Here is an 11,704-nt window from a genome sequence, read left to right as displayed (position 1 = left end):
CTGTGCTCCTCCTAGGCTGCGAGAACTGCCTATTTCTCTTAATTGGGACATTATCTTGATTGCTTCCGCGCCGATGAGGAATAGTTAAGGAGTGTGTCTGATTGAACTTGTGTGCTCATCTTACACCAGGCAGGCTACGTAAACTGGCTACTTCTCTTTATCGGGACTCTATGCTAATTGCTTCCGCGCCGCCACGCAGTAGTTAGGGAGTGTGTCCCAATGAGCTTGAGTGCTATTCCTACACGTCCAAGCCTGCTACGTGAACTCGCTCCCTATGTCAAAGGCTAGTCCTTGGCACCATCTCCTCGATGCCCATGCTCGGGACTCTGTATTAACTGCTTCCGCGCTGCCACGGAGTAGTTAGGGAATATGTCCCAATTGAACTTTTGTGATATTCCTAGCTACACCAGGCCCTGCTGCGCGAAATCGCTGCCTGTGTACTCGAAGGCTAGTTCTCCCACCTCCTCGGTGCCCATGCTTGACGACCCACCTCAATATAACTTCAGATGATTTTCATCGTTTTGGAATAAGGCCGTCAAGTTATGGAGCAAGGCTGTCACTAACTTGCCGATGGAGAGAGAGAGAGAGAGAGAGAGAGAGAGAGAGAGAGACCTTTTGCAGCTTCATCGATCCTCTGTGCATTCACCGACAAGTTCTTTCATGAAGAAGCTCACCATGGAAGCAGCAGAGCCGCTGGAACCCATCCTCAAGCTTGCCAAGCTAGAGGTACCTGTCTCCAATGGCACCACCCACCATACTCCTCGTTAAGAAGCTCTCTACGAACGTGATCACCCCCTCTTGCGGCTCCACCTTGGCTGCAGGTTATGACGTTTCCAGTGCATATGATGATGTTGTACCTGCTCGTGGAAAGCTCTTATCAAAACTGACGTCTCCATTGCAATTCCAGAAGGGACATATGCACGCTTAGCGCATGGATCTGATGTTGCGGTAGGAGTGATCGATGCCGATTACCGTGGTCGACCCGTTGGGGTGGTTCTCTTCAATTTTCTGATCATGACTTTACTACCAATGCCGAGAATCGTGTTGCTCACCTTATTTTTGAAAGGATCGTTAAAACCAGAGGTTATGGAAGTGGATGATTTAGAAGTAGTTGTTATATGGTGAAAGAGCGGGTTACTCTTGTCCTGCTTCGTCTTCGCCTCCCTCCCTACTTCGTCCCCGCCGCCTTCACCTCCTGCTTTGAGGCTGGTTCTGTTCGATGTCGACTCTGCCTCCACTTCCCCTTCCCTTTCAATGTAGGCACAAGCATCATCCTTGATTCCACCTTTGTTTCTTTTCAAACTAACCTATACATGCTAGCAGCATAAGTAAAGGCACATCAGTTTCTTTCTCTCGTTTGTGGTGGTATCTTTTACGGTGAATCTTGAAATCACTTTCAACTTATGTGGCCTTTTCATCTCGTTATACATAGCCAGCTCATAAATAAGCTTTTCTTTTTGTTTAGAGAGAGAGAGAGAGAAAGAGAGAGAGAGAGAGAGAGAGAGAGAATTGCTCACACACTCAAAGTAAGAGACAAAATAAGTCTTTTTTTTCATGGGAGAGAGAGAGAGAGAGAGAGAGAGAGTTGTAGCAACATACCTTGCACTCCTTGCTCTCATCTCTTTGCATTGCTGCTGAAAGAGAGAGAGAGAGAGAGAGAGAGAGAGAGAGAGAAATGTAGCAGCATACCTTGCACTCCTTGCTCTCCTCTCTTTGTGCTCGACAAATTAGCTTTTTTATGTGCGTGCTATTTTTGTTAAAGGCATGCCTCCAAAGGAAGGGTAAAAAGAAGCATTTTTAAATAGCTTTAAAAGGCCTGAAAATTGTTTAGAACATTTGATAGGCACTGTGCCTAATCACTCCCTGCTAGCAGCAATGCCAATCAATACAAACTTGGACAACCTACCACTATTGTCTGTTGTAAGTCCCTCTGCCTGCCACGGTTAATAATGACCACTTTTAAGGAAAAGATAATTAAATACCCTTGAGTAATATGACATAGGGTTTGGGGAGATGGGTTGACAAGCGCATGGATTATAAATTTAAAACCATGAGATTATTTTCATGGGGTTCTCTCTCTCTCTCTCTCTCTCTCTCTCTCTCTCTCTCTCTCTCTCTCTCTCGCTCGGTTTTTGTGTTCGCTTGGTAGAGTTTGCTCGGTGCTTGGTAAGACTCGTGTAAATCAACCCTTAACCTGCTCCAAATCAACCTTTATCTATGATCGGCTTGATGCAAAATTTGATGTGTGACCTGATAAAAAGCTTCCTTTAAATTAATCCTAGTTCTAGTGCACATCGGTGACCAATCGACATTACAAGTAATTAACCTGGGTCAGTCCCCCCCCCCGCCCCTAAATATGATAGTCCCCCTCCCTTATTTTTTAGCTTGGTAGATAAATTATTGGGGCACTTTCCCCTAACTTATACGCTTATGTAGCTTGTAAAAAACCCCCTTCCCGTGCACTTACGTGGTGCGGTAAGTTTTCCATGGTGAATCCCTCGGGTTGATGACCATGCAATTGAGCTCCTACCAAGAAGCTCACTGCCTAACAAGCCTCCTTATCAAGTTTCACGAGCTCAACAAGAGGAGATCATGAGTCAAGTGCATGAATTGGTGGAAAAAGGCACGGTGAGGTCTACCTCCTCTCCATTTTTTTCACCATTGCTTTTAGTGAAAAAGAAAGACGACACATATCCCATGTGTGTCAACTATAGTGCACTAAATAAGATTACTAGCAAAAATAGTTCTCCCATGCTGTAGATAGAAGATCTATTTCATAATTTACAAGTTTTGGCCTGACAAATGCTTTAGACGCATTCAAACTCATGATGGATAAAAATCTTCAAGCCATTCAAATTCTCTTGAGGAGTACAAGAGACACCTCCAGGTAATCTTTCAAGTTGTGAGAGAGAATAAGATTTTCATTAATCAAAAGAAAAGTGAACTGTTCCTACAAGAGATTCAATATTTACGTCACATTATCTCTAAAGATGGCACCCGTATGGATCAAACAAAGTTAGAGATAATAAAAGGATGGCCTAATCCAAGGAATCTATAGGAGGTACGAAGCTTCATAGGTATGTGTGCATACTATAGATGCTTCACTAAAAAAATTCTCACTAATAGCAAGCCCATTATCAACGTGTACTCACACTACTAGATTCAAAGCCATTTGAGGTCCAATGTGGTGATTGTGATAATTGCCTTGGAGCTATTTTTCTTCAAGAAGTGTATGCCATAGCATATGAGAGTCGAAGACTCAACTTCGATAAGTGAGTATTGGGCAAATACGAAAAAGAGCTAATAGCTATTCTATATGCCCTAAACACGTGGAAACACTATCCCTTGGGGACTCTATTCATCCTACGAATGGATCACAAAGCCTCAATAACTTCATGACGCAAACCAAGCTCTCCAACAAACAAATGAGGTGGAAAAATTTTCTTTTGCATTTTAAATTTCATATTGCTCACATTTTTGGCAAGCACAATCAAGTGGTCGATGCACTTTCACAACGACCAAGGGTAAATGTGGTGTCTATAGCAACTCACAATCATCTATCTTTTATGATAAATGAGTATGCTACTGGCTGAGACTTTAAGTATGTAATTACAGTCTTTGCATTAGGAAAGAAAAAAAAACCATTCACCTTGATGGATGGTTATCTTCCAAATGGCAATAGGCTATGTGTTACTCACCCTTACAATAAGAAAGTCATGTATGAATTCCATACTTCTCCTTATGCGGAGCAAAAAGGGGATCCATAGTCTACTCTTCAAGGAGTAGAAATATATTTCTGTTGGTCTACCATGAAAATTAAACATACAAGAGTATGTTTCAAAATGCGTGGTATACCAAAAGTTGAAATTCAATCAAGGGAAGCAACTTGGATCATTCTCACTTGACCTCGTTCTCCAAGCTTGTGAGAAGTGAGAGACTACACCAACACTTTTGGCTATGGAATGCAAATTCAACCAAGAGCCATACTTCAATGCTTAAGCTTGCCATCTTCTCCATCTTCATTTCACACTAATCATTACTAATTTCGCTTCATTTATATGCTAATTGTACTAATACCATGCTAATTTTTACTAATCTTATTAATCTAGCCGCTAACATTTGATGTGTATTATATGATTAATCCCCTTATAGAAGGTGGAATCAACACTTTTATTAAGTTTCTTTGTGCTAATTCATGCCTAATTCGATGATTTGAGTGTGATTTTTGGCCTTCAATGGTCAATTTCTTGGCTAATTTGGAAGAGCTACACATGTGTGTGCATGGTGGAATCATCACATGGAGCAAGGATTAGCTTGGATGCAATCGATTGTAAGTGCATTGACCTACTCGATTTAAATTTTGGGTGATTAATTTGATCCCAATGTGTTACTAATTTATTGCTAAAATTAGGTGTGTAAATCAATTGACATACTTTTGAGAGCCTAATTTGATTGTTTTGGAATGAAATTGATGGTCAATTTTGACTAATGAATGATGTATGTGTCAAGATTAAGCTTGATTTGCAACAAGAATTCATGTGTGTGCATGAAAATCATTGTGTGTGTAATGCACCAAAGAGGGAAAACATTGCCAAAAAATTCAAGTGTGTGTGCACCTAATTTTGAGTGTGTGGATGAATAAAAATTGATGGAATTGATGATATATGAGTGTGCAATCATGTAATTGATGTGAATGCTAGGATAATCCCATCATTGGATAAGCCTAATTACCAAAAAATTGGGCAAAATTTGAGTGTGTGCGCCCATCCAAGACCACTTGATTTTCAATGATGATGGTCAATTGGGGCACCCAAATGGTTTTTGATTGTAAAATGTGCATCAAATGTGTGTGAAATTATTAGGTGTAAGCCTGAATGCATTGCCAATTGAGCCAAATTTGGACTTTTGTGCTTAATTTTCTAGTGTGTGCATTGCTTGATTAAGGAAAATTAAGATTGATTTTGAGAAACTGAGCACGCATGCATTTGTTTATGCTAGATCAAGTATGTAGTTTTAACATTGCAATGTGAAACTGATGGATTGTTTGCATAGATTTTTGGCCTAAATTTGGGTGTGTTCCAATCAATGGAATGTGCAATCCAATGGGTGAATGAATAATTGGTATTTTTAACCAATTATGATTATTAATTTGGCCAAATAGTTGATGTGTGTGACACAATTGTCTTGAAGATTGAGATAGATCACTCACTTGATGATCAATTGTGGGGAATTTTAGTGTATTTCCATGCTAATGATTGAACAATGTGATGAACATGGCAATGATTGCATTCATTTGTGTGTGTAATTGTACTCAAAATTCACTCGTGTAGCCATGAAAATTTAAACCAAATCCAATCGGGTTTGAGAGATTTGAGAAAATGAAGATGAGCATGCTATTAAATCAGACTTGAATTGGGTCAAGGAAGTTTGATCATCCATATAAGATATGTGCATTATGCAATTGATGGATTGGAAATCGACTTCAATGCGTAAAATTTTCCCAATTAAGAGTGTGAGATCTAGTAATCCTCAATTGGAAGCAATGTGAAAGAAAAGGAGATTGGTGTGGTACATCTTTGACAAAAAAAAATTGGATTTAATTCTCAATATGTTTCAAGGTATGATGAGTTTGCAATTAAATGTGAAAATTGGATAAATTGGAATGGACGGATTGTGGATAATATTTGGACCATTTTTATGTGTGCATTATCAATGGACACAAAGAAATATTGATAGCTCAATGGCGAACTAAAAATTTGGAAATCACCACTCAAAAAGGAAGAATTTAGACATAGAAGTTGCATGTGAGAATCTACGTGTCATGCCAAGGGTAGGACTAGACGGGCACGGCCCGGGCAATGTGCCGGACACACATGCAGTAAAGGGCTCTATATATGGAAGAGGGCCAGGGGCCTATATATAGGATGGTTGGGAGGTTATTCGCATGTCTGTCTACCCGCTGGTCTTACATTGGTATCAGAGCAAGGTGGAGAGGAGGGGGCAGCAGGGAGGTATGGAGGAGGGAAGCATCGCGTTCAACTATGCATGGCGTTCTCTCTGGAAGCATGGCGATCTCTCTCTCTCTCTCTCTCTCTCTCTCTCTCTCTCTCTCTCTCTCTCTCTCTCTCTCTCTCTCTCTCTCTCTCTCTCTCTCTCTCTCTCTCTCTCTCTCTCTCTCTCTCTCTCTCTCTCTCTCTCTCTCTCATTCTTGTGATCGGATATCTACACAGAGCTCGGGGCCAAACTCCACGTGGGACAGACCACTTCTATGCACAAAGTTGCAATATTCGACATGCACGAAATTGGACCTGCATGCTTTCTGCAGCTTTGCCCTGGCCTGAGGGGGGTTTTTCGTCACATGATGGAGGTGGCTGGAGCAGCGCATGGATCGGCATGTTGGAGTTTTTCCCTGCGCAGTTTATTTTGCCGCCATCGCTGAAGGTTGTTTATTTTTTACTTCGTTTAGGGGTTGGCCGTAGTGTGGGCGCCTAGGGTGCCCATGGGGCACTCCTAGGGCCTTGTCCCACACATGGGGTGCCCAAGGGGTCCCGGAGAAGCCGGGCCACCCAAGGTTGCATGCAACAGTTGCAGGAGCCATGGCTCCACACAATGCTCCATAAGGGCCATTCACGGACTAACTGATCGGTTTGCTACGATGCATGAGTGTCTCGAAGAGAGGCAACGGTGGTTTTTCCAAGGCATGCATGCAGAAGTGCTAGGGAAGCAAGGCTTCCAGTTCACCATGAGGCTATGGAAACACGGTTTCTACCTTCGCCATGGATTTCCAATCAAATGCCCGACATCACTAGGGGACGCCGATTCGAGGCTCTTTAGCGCTTTGATGGAAGCTATACACCACCATGATACGAAAAGCATGGCATGTGTGCTCATGCATCATGCAGGAGTTTGAAAACATAGCAAGTCGATTCATGTGATTCAGCAGCATTTGGAGTATGCTAGGAGCATATTCATTGGGGACATTTTTACAACTGTATGGTATGACCATTTCATGGAGGTGCATAGGACGATTTCTCGTTACAGTGCAGCAAGTATAGGCAAGGCCTATAGTTTGTCATGCAAATTTCTTCATCGCCTATCTTTCATTGGCACAGCAGGCAAAACTGCTCGGCAGGGCCGACCATTTATCACAGCCTGCAACACAGATAGGAGTCTCTTTGCTTTCAATAATCCAGTTCCGCCAGTATGCATATAAGTATTTTTCTACTCTTCAATAAAAAGTACAACTGGACAAGGTCCATTGTCTATGTATGATCGACACAATGGACTCTCTTCACGATGACATCTGTCGTCAATAGCATGTGTTGGCAATAAGGCTAGACATAGTTATCTGAAGCATAGCTTCTCTTGAGTACCTTAAGGCAGGGCCAAGGGCCGGTTTTTCAGTATCTCAAGGTGACACGCTTGGCCTATTATTGGATTTGTTGAGGGCAGCAAGTTGCTTGGCATGGTCGACTCCTTGCCACTATTTGTACAAGCCGACATAGGATGCTTGCCACACAATACTGGTTAATTTCACTTGAAATTGCTCCACAAGGTCAAATATTTTTGTCATGATATTTGCAGCCACATCAGCTGGCCATTAGCACTATCCGATTTAGGTGAAGCAAGGCTTCTCTTTGTTGAGATGTCGAGCTCTACACCTTGAGCTGGCATCCACTTTGGGTCTTGGCTGCTTACGGCATTTACTCACTGGCGCGTTAGGTGACCGACACGGAGGATCTCTGCCAGTGATTCTACAGTTGGACTACACTTATAGTGCCAGCCTAGTACGCTTCTAGCGAGTTCACACTTAGTGACCGCATATACATATGTGCTACTTTTCAGCTTTAGCACTTAGTCATTTTGTACTCTCTTTTCTGTGAAGAAGAAGAAGAAGCTTTCCATCTCTGTGTGCTTTGTGCTTGTCTTGTGTAGCTCTCTTGCATCCTCATTCTTTACATGGTATCAGAGCCTGGTGCAGGCAAGAGAGGCTAAGAGAGCAAGAGCATCACAATCCCTTCGTTCGCAATCCACGACTAGATGCCAAGTTTCTCGCATAAGTTTCTGAACAGGTCTCCAAAGTGCAGTACACGGAGATTTACTGTACAAGTATAGTGGTTGTATGTATGATTGATTGTGGACACTCATTGAGTGTAGAAAGCGTTACAGGTACCACGATAGCAGGTTCAGCAGATTTGTAGGTTTTTGCAGATTGCAGCTATTTTGTCTTAGTGCTTCAAGATGTCTGATGGTTTCAGTCAGATTGTTACTGAGAATCTTGAGAAAAATAACTACCCTGCATGGAAGTTCAGAATAACAAATTTCCTAAAAGGAAAAGGTTATTGGGACTATGTAGAAGGAGACAATGAAAAGGAACCAGAGATTCCCGAGGCAAATGCTACAGCAGAACAAAGGAAAGCTTTGAGGGACTGGCAACAAGGCCAGAGCAAAGTGATGTATTGGCTTTCTATGAGCATCACAGATGGCATGATGGGCTATCTACAGAATGCTGAAACCCCCGCCATTGCATGGAAAAACTTAGGCAGAGTGTTCGAGGTGAACACCAAGTCCAGGAAGCTTCAACTAAAGTCGGAGCTAAATCAGGTTAAGAGGAACAACCTCTCAATCAATGATTATTCCTTGAAGATCAAGAGTATCATTGAGGATCTTGGATCTATTAAAGTCTCAGTGGAAGACGATGACATTGACCGTGCATGCTTGGATGGTCTAGGAGATGAGTATGTAAATTTTAGGTTTTCCATGAATACAAGAGTCGACATCCCCGTGTTCCAAGATTTGATTTCTATGCTTATTCTTGAGGAGAAGAACCTTGACACATATTCTTCTCATGGCAGAAATAATTCTGAACAGGCCTTCTATTCTAACTCCAACAGAGGTAGAGGTAGAGGTAGAGGTCGTGGTCGAGGCCCAAGGGGTTGCAGGGGCCAATTTCTGGAAGGTCAATCAAATCAAAACAATACAGGTGGTAGGGGAAACCAGTCTCAAGGCAGGGGGAGTCAAAGAGGTCGTGGTGGAGGATCAAGCAGGCAGCAACATACTCCAGATGGCAGAGAATGTTGGACTTGTGGTGAAAGAGGTCACATGTCACATGAATGTCCAAAGGGAAAAGCAAGTGGAAAGAGAGAACAGGGCAACTATGCATCTACTAGCAGAGATGTAGATGACAGCAAAAACGAGCGCATGTTTGTTATGCAGCATGTAATGAATACAATGACTGCAGAGAATTCCACCCAAGATGATGTTTGGTATGTGGATTCAGGTGCCTCTAATCACATGACGTCTCGTGGAGAGTGGTTTAGAGATATGCGCAAACCAGATGTGTCAGGCTATGTGCAAACAGGAGATGACACAGCTCACCCCATTGCTCATGTAGGGGACATACCTCTAAATACGAAGAGTGGGAAATCAAAGTACTTAGCAGATGTACTTCATGTCCCAAACATTACAAAGAATCTTGTTTCTTTTGGACAAATGGTTGAGCAGGGTTTGCAGGTTCGCTTCAATCCGAATGGCTGTTATGTAGAAGATTTCCAGAATGGCTGTAAGCTTATCACAAAGGGCAAATGTGTGGGCAGAATGTTTACGCTGAATGTAGACATGCCTGAGGTAAAAGTTTCATTATTTGCACAGGGCCCAGGTGTTGTGGCTGATGTTGACATTTGGCACAAACGCATTGGCCATGTCAATGAGCAGAGATTGCGCAGCATGCAATCAAAACAGATTGTAAAAGGTTTGCCCAAATTCAAGGTGGATGGTATGCATAAAGTGTGTGCAGCATGCCAGTTTGGAAAACAGTCAAAGGGCTCATTTCCACATGAGCGCAATGTATGTAAAAAGCCACTTGAGGTGGTGCACACAGATGTTTGGGGTCCAACCGATACTGCAAGTATACATGGTTGCAGGTATTATGTCTCTTTCATTGATGACCATACAAGGAAAGTATGGGTCTACTTCATGCGTAACAAAAGTGAAGTGTTTGGTCACTTTCAAGACTTCAAAGTCATGATTGAGAAGGAGACAGATATGCAAATCAAGACATTGAGGTCAGATGGAGGGGGAGAGTACTTCTCCAATGATTTTTCAGATTTTTTGTGAATGCATGGTATACGCAGGCAGTTTACATGCATATATACTCCACAACAGAATGGGGTCGCAGAAAGAAAAAATAGGCACATTGCAGAGGTTGCACGTGCATTGATGAATGAGAAGAACATGCCTCATCATTTATGGGCTGAAGCTGTAAATACAACTGTGTACATTATGAACAGGACACCTACAGGTGCGGTGCATGATGTAACACCTGAGGAAAATTTTACAGGTACAAAGCCTGATTTGGCACACTTCAAAGTGTTTGGCTGCATAGCTTACATGCATGTACCAGATGAGTTTCATAGGAAATTGGATCCTAAAGCAGAGAAATGTATTCTTGTGGGACATTCCCTTGAACAAAAGGGGTACAGGTGCTACAATCCTACTACACGAGAATTACGAGTGAGCAGAGATGTAGTCTTTGATGAGATGAGCAGCTGGTACAGTAATGCACATGGCACTATTGGGGCTGATGTAAAAGATGATGTGGTTGTACAAAATGTGAGGCCACAGTCACAGGTTTTGAGTGGACCACAAGAGTCCTCTTCTCGTGGCTCTGTTGAGAAACCATGGAATGGTAGACTACGTACGCAGGTTACTCCACCAACAGGTACAGGGAATGTATCACGAAAAGGAAAGGAAAAGGTTGATGAACCTCCCTTTATGGCTGATGCATCATCAGTTTTTTCACATGTAGACATGGATTTAGATGGTTCTGAACAAAGTCTTGATGAGGAATTTGGAATTCCGGCTGTCAGGACACCTGGTGTAAGGAAAGTACAAGAAGATGCTAGAGGGCAAAGGAGTGACCCAGGACCGCGCAGATCTAATAGAGTCAAAAATCCAGTTCAAAAATTGACTTATGATGGGTATCTAGCGCATCAACAAGCCTACATGGCTAAGGTGATACAGGATGTGGAGCCCACATGTTTTGAGGATGCAGTTGGAAATGTGCATAGGGATGATGCAATGAATGAAGAGATGGCTGCATTGGAAGCAAACGACACATGGGAGTTGGTGCCATTGCCAAGTGGCAAGAAAGCTATTGGTTGTAAATGGGTGTATAAAACCAAGCATAAGGCTGATGGTAACATTGAGCGTCACAAGGCAAGGCTGGTCGCAAAGGGTTATGCACAGACGTATGGCATAGACTATGAGGAGACCTTTGCTCCAGTGGCAAAGATGACGACTGTGAGAGCTGTCATAGCAGTGGCAGCATCTAGAGGATGGATTATGCATCAAATGGATGTAAAGAATGCCTTCTTGAATGGTGAGTTGCAAGAGGAAGTGTATATGGATCAGCCACCTGGTTATGTTGATCCAGGTTACCCAGATTATGTATGCAGACTTCTCAAAGCTTTGTATGGTTTGAAGCAGGGCTCTAGAGCATGGTATGACAGGATTGCCAAGTATCTTGTCACTATTGGGTTTAGGAGAGCTCATGCAGATCATTCACTCTATGTACGTGAGAGTGATGTGGGGATTGTGGTCATTACCATATATGTAGATGACCTTATTATTGTTGGTGACAATGCTATGGAGATTGACCATGTGAAGGGTCTTCTCAAACAGGAGTTTGAAATGAAAGATTTAG

General features: G+C 42.6%; 2 pseudogenes; both read left to right on the top strand.

Moving 5' to 3' along the window:
* Positions 1-570: 570 nt before the first annotated feature.
* LOC147463030 (deoxyuridine 5'-triphosphate nucleotidohydrolase pseudogene) lies at positions 571-1,125 on the top strand (annotated as a pseudogene).
* Positions 1,126-6,312: 5,187 nt separating this feature from the next.
* LOC147463029 (uncharacterized) lies at positions 6,313-6,910 on the top strand (annotated as a pseudogene).
* Positions 6,911-11,704: the final 4,794 nt, after the last annotated feature.

The sequence above is a fragment of the Adiantum capillus-veneris genome, chromosome 2, assembly GCF_014529385.1.
Source record: "Adiantum capillus-veneris isolate H3 chromosome 2, ASM1452938v2, whole genome shotgun sequence".
Lineage (NCBI taxonomy): Eukaryota > Viridiplantae > Streptophyta > Polypodiopsida > Polypodiales > Pteridaceae > Adiantum > Adiantum capillus-veneris.
Note: the sequence above shows the minus strand (reverse complement) of the source record. Positions and strands in the feature narration are given on the sequence as shown.